Below are 13,315 nucleotides of genomic sequence, written 5' to 3'. Positions count from 1 at the left end.
GGCCACCTGAGCACTGGTTCTCACATCACTAGTATGGGGCCACCGAAGCACTGGTTCTCACATCAGTAGTATGGGGCCACCTGAGCACTGGCTCTCACATCAGTAGTATGGGGCCACCTGAGCACTGGCTGTCACATCAGTAGTATGGGGCCACCTGAGCACTGGTTCTCACATCACTAGTATGGGGCCACCTGAGAACTGGCTCTCACATCAGTAGTCTGGGGCCACCTGAGCACTGGCTCTCACATCACTAGTATGGGGCCACCTGAGCACTGGTTCTCACATCACTAGTATGGGGATACCTGAGCACCGGTTCTCACATCACTAGTATGGGGCCACCTGAGCACTGGTTCTCACATCACTAGTATGGGGCCACCTGAGCACTGGTTCTCACATCACTAGTATGGGGCCACCTGAGCACTGGTTCTCACATCACTAGTATGGGGCCACCTGACCACTGGTTCTCACATCACTAGTATGGGGCCACCTGAGCACCGGCTCTCACATCAGTAGTATGGGGCCAACTGAGCACCGGTTCTCACATCAGTAGTATGGGGCCACCTGAGCACTGGTTCTCACATCACTAGTATGGGACCACCTGAGCACTGGTTCTCACATCAGTAGTATGGGGCCACCTGAGCACTGGCTCTCACATCACTAGTATGGGGCCACCTGAGCACTGGTTCTCACATCACTAGTATGGGGATACCTGAGCACCGGTTCTCACATCACTAGTATGGGGCCACCTGAGCACTGGTTCTCACATCACTAGTATGGGGCCACCTGAGCACTGGTTCTCACATCACTAGTATGGGGCCACCTGAGCACTGGCTCTCACATCAGTAGTATGGGGCCACCTGAGCACCGGTTCTCACATCAGTAGTATGGGGCCACCTGAGCACTGGTTCTCACATCACTAGTATGGGGCCACCTGAGCACCGGTTCTCACATCAGTAGTATGGGGCCACCTGAGCACTGGCTCTCACATCACTAGTATGGGGCCACCTGAGCACCGGTTCTCACATCACTAGTATGGGGATACCTGAGCACCGGTTCTCACATCACTAGTATGGGGCCACCTGAGCACTGGTTCTCACATCACTAGTATGGGGCCACCTGAGCACTGGTTCTCACATCACTAGTATGGGGCCACCTGAGCACTGGTTCTCACATCGCTAGTATGGGGCCACCTGACCACTGGTTCTCACATCACTAGTATGGGGTCACCTGAGCACTGGTTCTCACATCACTAGTATGGGGCCACCTGAGCACTGGTTCTCACATCACTAGTATGGGGCCACCTGAGCACTGGTTCTCACATCACTAGTATGGGGCCACCTGAGCACTGGTTCTCACATCACTAGTATGGGTCCACCTGAGCACTGGTTCTCACATCACTAGTATGGGGCCACCTGAGCACTGGTTCTCACATCAGTAGTATGGGGCCACCTGAGCACCGGTTCTCACGTCACTAGTATGGGGCCACCTGAGCACTGGCTCTCACGTCACTAGTATGGGGCCACCTAAGCACCGGTTCTCACGTCACTAGTATGGGGCCACCTGAGCACTGGCTCTCACATCAGTAGTATGGGGCCACCTGAGCACTGGCTCTCACATCAGTAGTATGGGGCCACCTGAGCACCGGTTCTCACGTCACTAGTATGGGGCCACCTGAGCACTGGCTCTCACGTCACTAGTATGGGGCCACCTGAGCACCGGTTCTCACGTCACTAGTATGGGGCCACCTGAGCACTGGCTCTCACATCACTAGTATGGGGCCACCTGAGCACTGGTTCTCACATCACTAGTATGGGGCCACCTGAGCACTGGCTCTCAGATCACTAGTATGGGGCCACCTGAGCACTGGCTCTCACATCAGTAGTATGGGGCCAGCTGAGCACTGGTACTCACATCACTAGTATGGGGCCACCTGAGCACTGGCTCTCACATCACTAGTATGGGGCCACCTGAGCACTGGTTCTCACATCACTAGTATGGGGCCACCTGAGCACTGGCTCTCAGATCACTAGTATGGGGCCACCTGAGCACTGGCTCTCACATCAGTAGTATGGGGCCACCTGAGCACTGGTACTCACATCACTAGTATGGGGCCACCTGAGCACTGGCTCTCACATCACTAGTATGGGGCCACCTGAGCACCGGTTCTCACGTCACTAGTATGGGGCCACCTGAGCACTGGCTCTCACATCACTAGTATGGGGCCACCTGAGCACTGCTTCTCACATCACTAGTATGGGGCCACCTGAGCACTGGTTCTCACATCACTAGTATGGGGCCACCTGAGCACTGGTTCTCACATCACTATTATGGGGCCACCGAAGCACTGGTTCTCACATCAGTAGTATGGGGCCACTTGAGCACTGGCTCTCACATCAGTAGTATGGGGCCACATGAGCACCGGTTCTCACATCACTAGTATGGGGCCACCTGAGCACTGGCTCTCACATCAGTAGTATGGGGCCACCTGAGCACTGGCTTTCACATCACTAGTATGGGGCCACCAGAGCACTGGTTCTCACATCACTAGTCTGGGGCCACCTGAGCACTGGCTCTCACATCACTAGTATGGGGCCACCTGAGCACTGGTTCTCACATCACTAGTATGGGGATACCTGAGCACCGGTTCTCACATCACTAGTATGGGGCCACCTGAGCACTGGTTCTCACATCACTAGTATGGGGCCACCTGAGCACTGGTTCTCACATCACTAGTATGGGGCCACCTGAGCACTGGTTCTCACATCACTAGTATGGGGCCACCTGACCACTGGTTCTCACATCACTAGTATGGGGCCACCTGAGCACTGGCTCTCACATCAGTAGTATGGGGCCACCTGAGCACCGGTTCTCACATCAGTAGTATGGGGCCACCTGAGCACTGGTTCTCACATCACTAGTATGGGGCCACCTGAGCACTGGTTCTCACATCAGTAGTATGGGGCCACCTGAGCACTGGCTCTCACATCACTAGTATGGGGCCACCTGAGCACTGGTTCTCACATCACTAGTATGGGGATACCTGAGCACCGGTTCTCACATCACTAGTATGGGGCCACCTGAGCACTGGTTCTCACATCACTAGTATGGGGCCACCTGAGCACTGGTTCTCACATCACTAGTATGGGGCTACCTGAGCACTGGTTTTCACATCACTAGTATGGGGCCACCTGACCACTGGTTCTCACATCACTAGTATGGGGCCACCTGAGCACTGGTTCTCACATCACTAGTATGGGGCCACCTGAGCACTGGTTCTCACATCACTAGTATGGGGCCACCTGAGCACTGGCTCTCACATCACTAGTATGGGGCCACCTGAGCACTGGTTCTCACATCACTAGTATGGGGCCACCTGAGCACTGGCTCTCACATCACTAGTATGGGGCCACCTGAGCACTGGCTCTCACATCAGTAGTATGGGGCCACCTGAGCACTGGTACTCACATCACTAGTATGGGGCCACCTGAGCACTGGCTCTCACATCACTAGTATGGGGCCACCTGAGCACTGGTTCTCACATCACTAGTATGGGGCCACCTGAGCACTGGCTCTCACATCACTAGTATGGGGCCACCTGAGCACTGGCTCTCACATCAGTAGTATGGGGCCACCTGAGCACTGGTACTCACATCACTAGTATGGGGCCACCTGAGCACCGGCTCTCACATCACTAGTATGGGGCCACCTGAGCACCGGTTCTCACGTCACTAGTATGGGGCCACCTGAGCACTGGCTCTCACATCACTAGTATGGGGCCACCTGAGCACTGGTTCTCACATCACTAGTATGGGGCCACCTGAGCACTGGTTCTCACATCACTAGTATGGGGCCACCTGAGCACTGGTTCTCACATCACTAGTATGGGGCCACCTGAGCACTGGTTCCCACATCAGTAGTATGGGGCCACCTGAGCACTGGCTCTCACATCAGTAGTATGGGTCCACCTGAGCACTGGTTCTCACATCACTAGTATGGGGCCACCTGAGCACTGGCTCTCACATCAGTAGTATGGAGCCACCTGAGCACTGGCTCTCACATCACTAGTATGGGGCCACCAGAGCACTGGTTCTCACATCACTAGTCTGGGGCCACCTGAGCACTGGCTCTCACATCACTAGTATGGGGCCACCTGAGCACTGGTTCTCACATCACTAGTATGGGGCCACCTGAGCACTGGTTCTCACATCACTAGTATGGGGCCACCTGACCACTGGTTCTCACATCACTAGTATGGGGCCACCTGAGCACTGGTTCTCACATCACTAGTATGGGGCCACCTGAGCACTGGTTCTCACATCACTAGTATGGGGCCACCTGAGCACTGGTTCTCACATCACTAGTATGGGGCCACCTGAGCACTGGTTCTCACATCACTAGTATGGGGCCACCTGAGCACTGGTTCTCACATCACTAGTATGGGGCCACCTGAGCACCGGTTCTCACGTCACTAGTATGGGACCACCTGAGCACTGGCTCTCACGTCACTAGTATGGGGCCACCTGAGCACCGGTTCTCACATCACTAGTATGGGGCCACCTGAGCACTGGCTCTCACATCACTAGTATGGGGCCACCTGAGCACTGGCTCTCACATCAGTAGTATGGGGCCACCTGAGCACCGGTTCTCACGTCACTAGTATGGGGCCACCTGAGCACTGGCTCTCACATCACTAGTATGGGGCCACCTGAGCACCGGTTCTCACGTCACTAGTATGGGGCCACCTGAGCACTGGCTCTCACATCACTAGTATGGGGCCACCTGAGCACTGGTTCTCACATCACTAGTATGGGGCCACCTGAGCACTGGCTCTCAGATCACTAGTATGGGGCCACCTGAGCACTGGCTCTCACATCACTAGTATGGGGCCACCTGAGCACTGGTACTCACATCACTAGTATGGGGCCACCTGAGCACTGGCTCTCACATCACTAGTATGGGGCCACCTGAGCACTGGTTCTCACATCACTAGTATGGGGCCACCTGAGCACTGGCTCTCAGATCACTAGTATGGGGCCACCTGAGCACTGGCTCTCACATCAGTAGTATGGGGCCACCTGAGCACTGGTACTCACATCACTAGTATGGGGCCACCTGAGCACTGGCTCTCACATCACTAGTATGGGGCCACCTGAGCACTGGTTCTCACATCACTAGTATGGGGCCACCTGAGCACTGGCTCTCAGATCACTAGTATGGGGCCACCTGAGCACTGGCTCTCACATCAGTAGTATGGGGCCACCTGAGCACTGGTACTCACATCACTAGTATGGGGCCACCTGAGCACTGTTTCTCACATCAGTAGTATGGGGCCACCTGAGCACCGGTTCTCACATCACTAGTATGGGGCCACCTGAGCACCGGTTCTCACATCACTAGTATGGGGCCACCTGAGCACTGGTTCTCACATCACTAGTATGGGGCCACCTGAGCACTGGCTCTCACATCAGTAGTATGGGGCCACCTGAGCACTGGTTCTCACATCACTAGTATGGGGCCACCTGAGCACCGGTTCTCACATCACTAGTATGGGGCCACCTGAGCACTGGCTCTCACATCACTAGTATGGGGCCACCTGAACACTGGTTCTCACATCACTAGTATGGGGCCACCCGAGCACTGGTTCTCACATCACTAGTATGGGGCCACCGAAGCACTGGTTCTCACATCAGTAGTATGGGGCCACCTGAGCACTGGCTCTCACATCAGTAGTATGGGGCCACCTGAGCACTGGTTCTCACATCACTAGTATGGGGCCACCTGAGCACCGGTTCTCACATCACTAGTATGGGGCCACCTGAGCACTGGTTCTCACATCACTAGTATGGGGCCACCTGAGCACTGGTTCTCACATCACTAGTATTATTATTATTATGATTATTATTATTATCCTTTATTTATATGGCGCCACACGGGTTCCACAGCGCCCAATTACAGAGTACATAAACAAATAATCAAACAGGAAAACAGCAACTTACAGTTGACGACAATATAGGACAAGTACAGGGTAAATAAACATAGTTACATCAGCAGATGACACTGGAATAAGTATCAGGTGGCAGAAGACTGCTGGATTTTGTGCAGATGAAGATTACTAAAGTAAGAAAGGATAAGCACATGAGGAAAGAGGGCCCTGCTCGTGAGAGCTCACATTCTAAAGGAGAGGGGTAAACAGACAGGGGTGACACAGATGGGGTACATAGAGAGCGTTGAACAGAGGGTTAGGAGGAGAGTTGTCTGGGTTGGGTTAAGAAGTGGGTCTTGAGAGCCCATTTGAAGTTTTGTAGAGAGGTGGAGAGTCTGAAGGGGAGAGGTAGGGAATTCAAGAGAAGTGGTGCAGCACGTGAAAAATCCTGGAGGTAGGAGTGGGAGGAAGTAATCCGTAGGCAGGAGAGTCGACGTGCATTAGCAGAGCGAAGAGGACGGGTGGGAGTGTAAAGGGAGATAAGATCAGAGATGTAGATGGGAGAGGAGTGGGTGAGGGCTTTGTAAGCGAGTGTGAGAAGCTTGAAATAGATTCTGAAAGGGAAGGGGAGCCAGTGAAGGTCTAGTAAGAGAGGAGAGGTGGACGTAGTGCGTTTGGTGAGGAAGATGAGACGGGCAGCAGCATTGAGGATAGATTGGAGTGGAGAGAGGTGTTTGTCAGGAATGCCAGTCAGGAGGAGATTACAGTAGTCCAGTCTGGAGATGACCAGTGAGTGGATAAGAGTCTTCGTAGCATCCTGGGTCAGAAAGGGTCTGATCCTGGAAAATATTTTTTAGATGAAAACGGCAGGATTGTGAGAAGTGCTGAATGTGTGGTTTGAAGAGAGGGAGGAGTCAAGGATTACTCAAAGACAGCGCACTTGGGGGCTAGAGGAGATAGTAGTGCCATCAATGGGTGTAGTATGGTATGCCGGCGGCCAGGCTCCCGGCGACCAGCATACCAGCGCCGGGAGCCCGACCGCCGGCATACAGACAGCGTGGTGAGCGCAAATGAGCCCCTTGCGGGCATGGTGTATTCTCCCTCCAGGGGGGTCGTGGACCCCCACGAATGAGAAAAAGTGGCGGTATGTCGGCTGTCAGGATTCCGGCGCCGGTATACTGTGCGCCGGGATCCCGACAGTCGGCATACTGATGACCACCCGCCATCAATAGATAATGAGATTGTAGGAGGTGAGGTTATGCGGGAGGAAGGAAAGATGATCAGCTCAGTCTTAGACATGTTAAGTTTAAGAAAGCTCTGGGACATCCAGGAAAAGGTAGCAGAGAGACAGTTGGAGATACGAGTGAGGAGAGCAGGGGAGAGGTCTGGAGAGGAAAGATAGATTTGGATGTCATCAGCATAGAGATAATATTGGAAACCAAAAGAACTAATGAGCTTACCTAGTAAGTATGTATAGAGAGAGAAGAGAAGAGGATCAAGGACAGAACCTTGGGGTACACTTACAGTTAGTGGAAGTGAGGGGGAGGTGGAGTCATGAGAGGAGACAGAGAATGAACGGTCAGAAAGGTAGGAGGACAGCCAAGAGAGGGCAGTATCATGCAGACCAATGGAGTGAAGGATTTGCAGTAGGAGAGGATGGTCCACAGTGTCAAAAGCAGCAGAGAGATCAAGTAGAATAAGTAGAGAGTAGTGTCCCTTAGATTTAGCAGCATCGAGGTCATTGCATACTTTTGTAAGGGCAGTTTCAGTGGAGTGGAGAGGACGGAAGCCAGCCTGGAATGGGTCAAGCAGTGAGTGTGAGGAAAGAAAGGAAGTAAGGCGGTTGTAGACAATATGCTCAAGGAGTTTGGAGGCAAAAGGGAGGAGAGAGATGGGTCGGTAGTTGGAGACAGTGGTGGTCATTCCAAGTTGTTCGCTCGGTAATTTTCTTCGCATCGCAGCGATTTTCCGCTAATTGCGCATGCGCAATGTTCGCACTGCGACTGCGCCAAGTAAATTTGCTATGAAGATTGGTATTTTACTCACGGCATTACGAGGATTTTTCTTCGTTCTGGTGATCGGAGTGTGATTGACAGGAAGTGGGTGTTTCTGGGCGGAAACTGGCCGTTTTATGGGAGTGTGTGAAAAAACGCTACCGTTTCTGGGAAAAACGCGGGAGTGGCTGGAGAAATGGAGGAGTGTCTGGGCGAACGCTGGGTGTGTTTGTGACGTCAAACCAGGAACGACAAGCACTGAACTGATCGCACTGGAAGAGTAAGTCTCGAGCTACTCAGAAACTGCACAGAGAAGTCTTTTCGCAATATTGCAAATCTTTCGTTCGCAATTTTGCAAAGCTAAGATTCACTCCCAGTAGGCGGCGGCTTAGCATGTGCAATGCTGCTAAAAGCAGCTTGCGAGCGAACAACTCGGAATGAGGGCCAGTGTTTGGATCAAGGGTAGGTTTTTTAAGAATAGGAGAGATGAGTGCATGCTTGAAGGCAGAGGGGACAGTGTCTGATGAGAGGGAGAGATTGAGAAGATGGGAAAGATGGGAACAAGCAGAAGGAGAGAGGTAGCGGAGGAGGCGGGAGGGGATAGGGTCAAGTGGGGAGGTGGTGAGGGGACAGGAACGAATGACTTACTCTCCAGATGCATGGGAGAAAGATGGGGCCACCTGAGCACTGGCTCCCACATCAGCAGAATGGGACCCCCTGAACACTGGTTCTCACGTCAGTAGAAAGGAACACCTGAGCACTGAGAATGGGATCACGTCATCTAACAATGCTTAAAAATGACAGTACCTGTCTATCACAGTACATACAGCTGAAATGTTTCTGGTCATTTGTAATATCGGATGAGAAGGGACACTTAAGCTGCAGAATGGCTGGCATCACCCCTGGCGTGAAGGGCTTCATTATGGCATATAACTGGCTTTTACTGTATGCCTCACTAATGATGTGTTCTTACTGATCTTCTGTGCAACGTCTCACATCTATTATATATAATAATCATGACAAAATGAACAGATTTGAACTTTTACTAGATATCATGTGAAGATGTTGTCAGTACACCCTACCCATTACGTTATACCTGACACACGGTTACACCAAACAAGACTCCCAGGTGTAATACATAATCTCCTGCTCCAACATACTGTATACATGCACCAGGAGATAAGCAGCGGGATTCATAGCCACAGTGCTGCCTAGAGACTGCTGGAAATGCTAATATTTACTTATGTTCTGCAGGTGGAATCAGTCGCACAGTATTCCGCTGTAATAAAACATTAATGAGTAGGCGGGAACAGCCCTGTTTTGTTCCTGGGTACAATACTGTTTGCCATGTACATGAAATTGTATTGTATTGTCAGTCATTGGACTTTTATGGACTTGATCAGCATCAAGATAAGGTGGTTAGCAGGGATGTATTTGATGCCTGTTTGACCAGGATAAGAATCAACTTCCAGAACTGGGGCATCTTTAGACCGAATCCCCATCGGTTAAACACCATAGGTCCACAGTCTTTTGCACATTGGCAAAATCACATTGCTGTATCAGCTGGTGATTTGCTTTTAAGATGGTACTTACAGTACCATCAGTATCGTCTGAGTCTCTGATATAATTCAAGCTTTTTAAACTGGGAGGTAATACATATCTATATATATATTGTGCCTGGGACAGGTGTACCGCCAAAACTCCCCAGTGATCGTGTCACTTCCTATGTGTGTCCACCGGAAGTGTTCATGTTACCCTGGTAATGGTTAATGATGTCAGAGCAACACAGAAGCTTCATTAAACGGTGTCTTGACGTCATACCGTTTCCGGGAGACGCCATTACCAGGGTAAGATGGACACTTCATGTGGACACACTCACAGGAAGTGACACGATCACCGGGGTTTTTTGTCAGCGCCCCCACCCCCAGGCATAATTAATTATATGGGATATAAATATAGCTACAGGGACATTTTGGCTACACACTCCTGATGAAGTCCAGCTACTTGCGTGAAACATGTTGAGGATGTTGACTGAACCTCTACCTGATCCTACAGTGGATTAAGAGATCTTTCAGATAAGCTATTTATTTTATTTTTTTAAATGTATGGGCATATGTTTGTTTTTAATAAGTAAATGGTGTTTTAATAAGAATTTACTTACCGATAATTCTATTTCTCGGAGTCCGTAGTGGATGCTGGGGTTCCTGAAAGGACCATGGGGAATAGCGGCTCCGCAGGAGACAGGGCACAAAAGTAAAGCTTTTACAGGTCAGGTGGTGTGTACTGGCTCCTCCCCCTATGACCCTCCTCCAGACTCCAGTTAGGTACTGTGCCCGGACGAGCGTACACAATAAGGGAGGATTTTGAATCCCGGTAAGACTCATACCAGCCACACCAATCACACCGTACAACTTGTGATCTAAACCCAGTTAACAGTATGATAACAGAGGAGCCTCTGAAAGATGGCTTCCTAAACAATAACCCGAATTAGTTAACAATAACTATGTACAAGTATTGCAGATAATCCGCACTTGGGATGGGCGCCCAGCATCCACTACGGACTCCGAGAAATAGAATTATCGGTAAGTAAATTCTTATTTTCTCTATCGTCCTAAGTGGATGCTGGGGTTCCTGAAAGGACCATGGGGATTATACCAAAGCTCCCAAACGGGCGGGAGAGTGCGGATGACTCTGCAGCACCGAATGAGAGAACTCCAGGTCCTCCTTTGCCAGGGTATCAAATTTGTAAAAATTTACAAACGTGTTCTCCCCTGACCACGTAGCTGCTCGGCAGAGTTGTAATGCCGAGACCCCTCGGGCAGCCGCCCAAGATGAGCCCACCTTCCTTGCGGAATGGGCCTTAACAGATTTAGGCTGTGGCAGGCCTGCCACAGAATGTACAAGTTGAATTTTGTTACAAATCCAACGAGCAATCGACTGCTTAGAAGCAGGTGCACCCAACTTGTTGGGTGCATACAGTATAAACAGCGAGTCAGATTTTCTGACTCCAGCCGTCCTTTAAATGTATATTTTTAAGGCTCTGACAACGTCCAACAACTTGGAGTCCTTCAAGTCGTCTGTAGCCGCAGGCACTACAATAGGCTGGTTCAGGTGAAACGCTGATACCACCTTAGGGAGAAAATGCGGACGCGTCCGCAGCTCTGCCCTATGTCGAATGGAAAATTAAATAAGGGCTTTTATAAAACAAAGCCGCCAGTTCAGATACTCTCCCGGCCGAAGCCAGGGCCAGTAACATAGTCACTTTCCATGTGAGATATTTCAAATCCACATTCTTTAGTGGTTCAAACCAATTGGATTTGAGGAAATCTAAAACTACATTTAGATCCCACGGTGCCACCTTAGGCACCACAGGAGGCTGTATATGCAGTACTCCTTTGATAAAAATCTGGACCTCAGGGACTGAGGCCAATTCTTTTTGGAAGAATATTGATAGGGCCGAAATTTGAACCTTAATAGATCCCAATTTGAGACCCATAGACAATCCTGATTGCAGGAAATGTAGGAAAACGACCCAGTTGAAATTCCTCCATCGGAGCACTCCGCTGCTCGCACCACGCAACATATTTTCGCCAAATACGGCGATAATGCTTCGCGGTGACTTCCTTCCTTGCCTTTATCAAGGTAGGAATGACTTCTTCTGGAATGCCTTTTCCTTTTAGGATCTGGCATTCAAACGCCATGCCGTCAAACGCAGCCGCGGTAAGTCTTGAAAAAAGACAAGTACCCTGCTGAAGCAGGTCCCTTCTCAGAAGTAGAGGCCACGGATCGTCCGTGACCATCTCTTGAAGTTCCGGGTACCAAGTCCTTCTTGGCCAATCCGGAGCCACTAGTCTTACTCCTCTTTGCCGTATAATCCTCAATACCTTTGGTATGAGAGGCAGAGGAGGAAACACATATACCGACTGGTACACCCAAGGTGTTACCAGCGCGTCCACAGCTATTGCCTGCGGATCTCTTGACCTGGCGCAATACCTGTCCAGTGTTTTGTTGAGGCGAGACGCCATCATGTCCACCATTGGTTTTACCCAACGGTTTAATAGCATGTGGAAAACTTCTGGATGAAGTCTCCACTCTCCCGGGTGAAGGTCGTGTCTGCTGAGGAAGTCTGCTTCCCAGTTGTCCACGCCCGGGATGAATACTGCTGACAGTGCTATCACGTGATTCTCCGCCCAGCGAAGGATCCTGGCAGCTTCTGCCATTGCCCTCCTGCTTCTTGTGCCGCCCTGTCTGTTTACATGGGCGACTGCCGTGATGTTGTCCGACTGGATCAACACCGGTCTTCCTTGAAGCAGAGGTTCCGCCTGGCTTAGAGCATTGTAGATTGCTCTTAGTTCCAGAATGCTTATGTGAAGAGACTTTTTCAGGCTCGACCACACTCCCTGGAAATTTCTTCCCTGTGTGACTGCTCCCCAGCCTCTCAGGCTGGCATCCGTGGTCACCAGGATCCAATCCTGCATGCCGAATCTGCGGCCCTCCAATAGATGAGCCTCCTGCAACCACCACAGAAGGGATACCCTTGTCCTCGGCGACAGGGTTATCCGCAGGTGCATCTGAAGATGCGACCCTGACCATTTGTCCAACAGATCCCTTTGCATGGAATCTGCCGAAAGGGATTGCTTCGTAAGAAGCTACCATTTTTTCCCAGGACTCTTGTGCATTGATGTACAGACACCTTTCCTGGTTTTAGGAGGTTCCTGACCAGGTCAGATAACTCCTTGGCTTTTTCTTCGGGAAGAAAAACCTTTTTCTGAACTGTGTCCAGAATCATCCCCAGGAACAGCAGACGAGTTGTCGGCATTAATTGGGATTTTGGAATATTCAGAATCCATCCGTGCTGCTTTAGCACCTCTTGAGATAGTGCTAAACCCATCTCTAGCTGTTCTCTGGACCTTGCCCTTATTAGGAGATCGTCCAAGTATGGGATAATTAATACGCCTTTTCTTCGAAGAAGAAATATTATCTCGGCCATTACCTTTGTAAAGACCCGAGGTGCCGTGGACAAACCAAACGGCAGCGTCTGAAACTGATAGTGACAGTTTTGTACAACGAACCTGAGGTACCCCTGGTGTGAGGGGTAATTGGAACGTGGAGATACGCATCCTTGATGTCCAAGGATACCATAAAGTCCCCTTCTTCCAGGTTCGCTATCACTGCTCTGAGTGACTCCATCTTGAACTTGAACTTCTTTATGTACAGGTTCAAGGACTTCAGATTTAGAATAGGCCTTACCGAGCCATCCGGCTTCGGTACCACAAAAAGAGTGGAATAATACCCCTTCCCTTGTTGTAGAAGAGGTACCTTGACTATCACCTGCTGAGAATACAGCTTGTGAATGGCTTCCAAGACCGTCTCCCTTTCTGAGGGGGACGTTGGTAAA

General features: G+C 50.8%; 1 protein-coding gene across 1 annotated transcript in view; it reads right to left on the bottom strand.

The window, feature by feature from the left end:
• ENTPD1 (ectonucleoside triphosphate diphosphohydrolase 1) overlaps positions 1-13,315 on the bottom strand; it is a 173,592-nt gene that overhangs the window by 111,743 nt on the left and 48,534 nt on the right. The window lies entirely within an intron of this gene.

This window comes from Pseudophryne corroboree, chromosome 3, assembly GCF_028390025.1.
Source record: "Pseudophryne corroboree isolate aPseCor3 chromosome 3, aPseCor3.hap2, whole genome shotgun sequence".
Taxonomy (NCBI): Eukaryota; Metazoa; Chordata; class Amphibia; order Anura; family Myobatrachidae; genus Pseudophryne; species Pseudophryne corroboree.
This window is presented reverse-complemented; position numbering and strand designations above follow the sequence as displayed.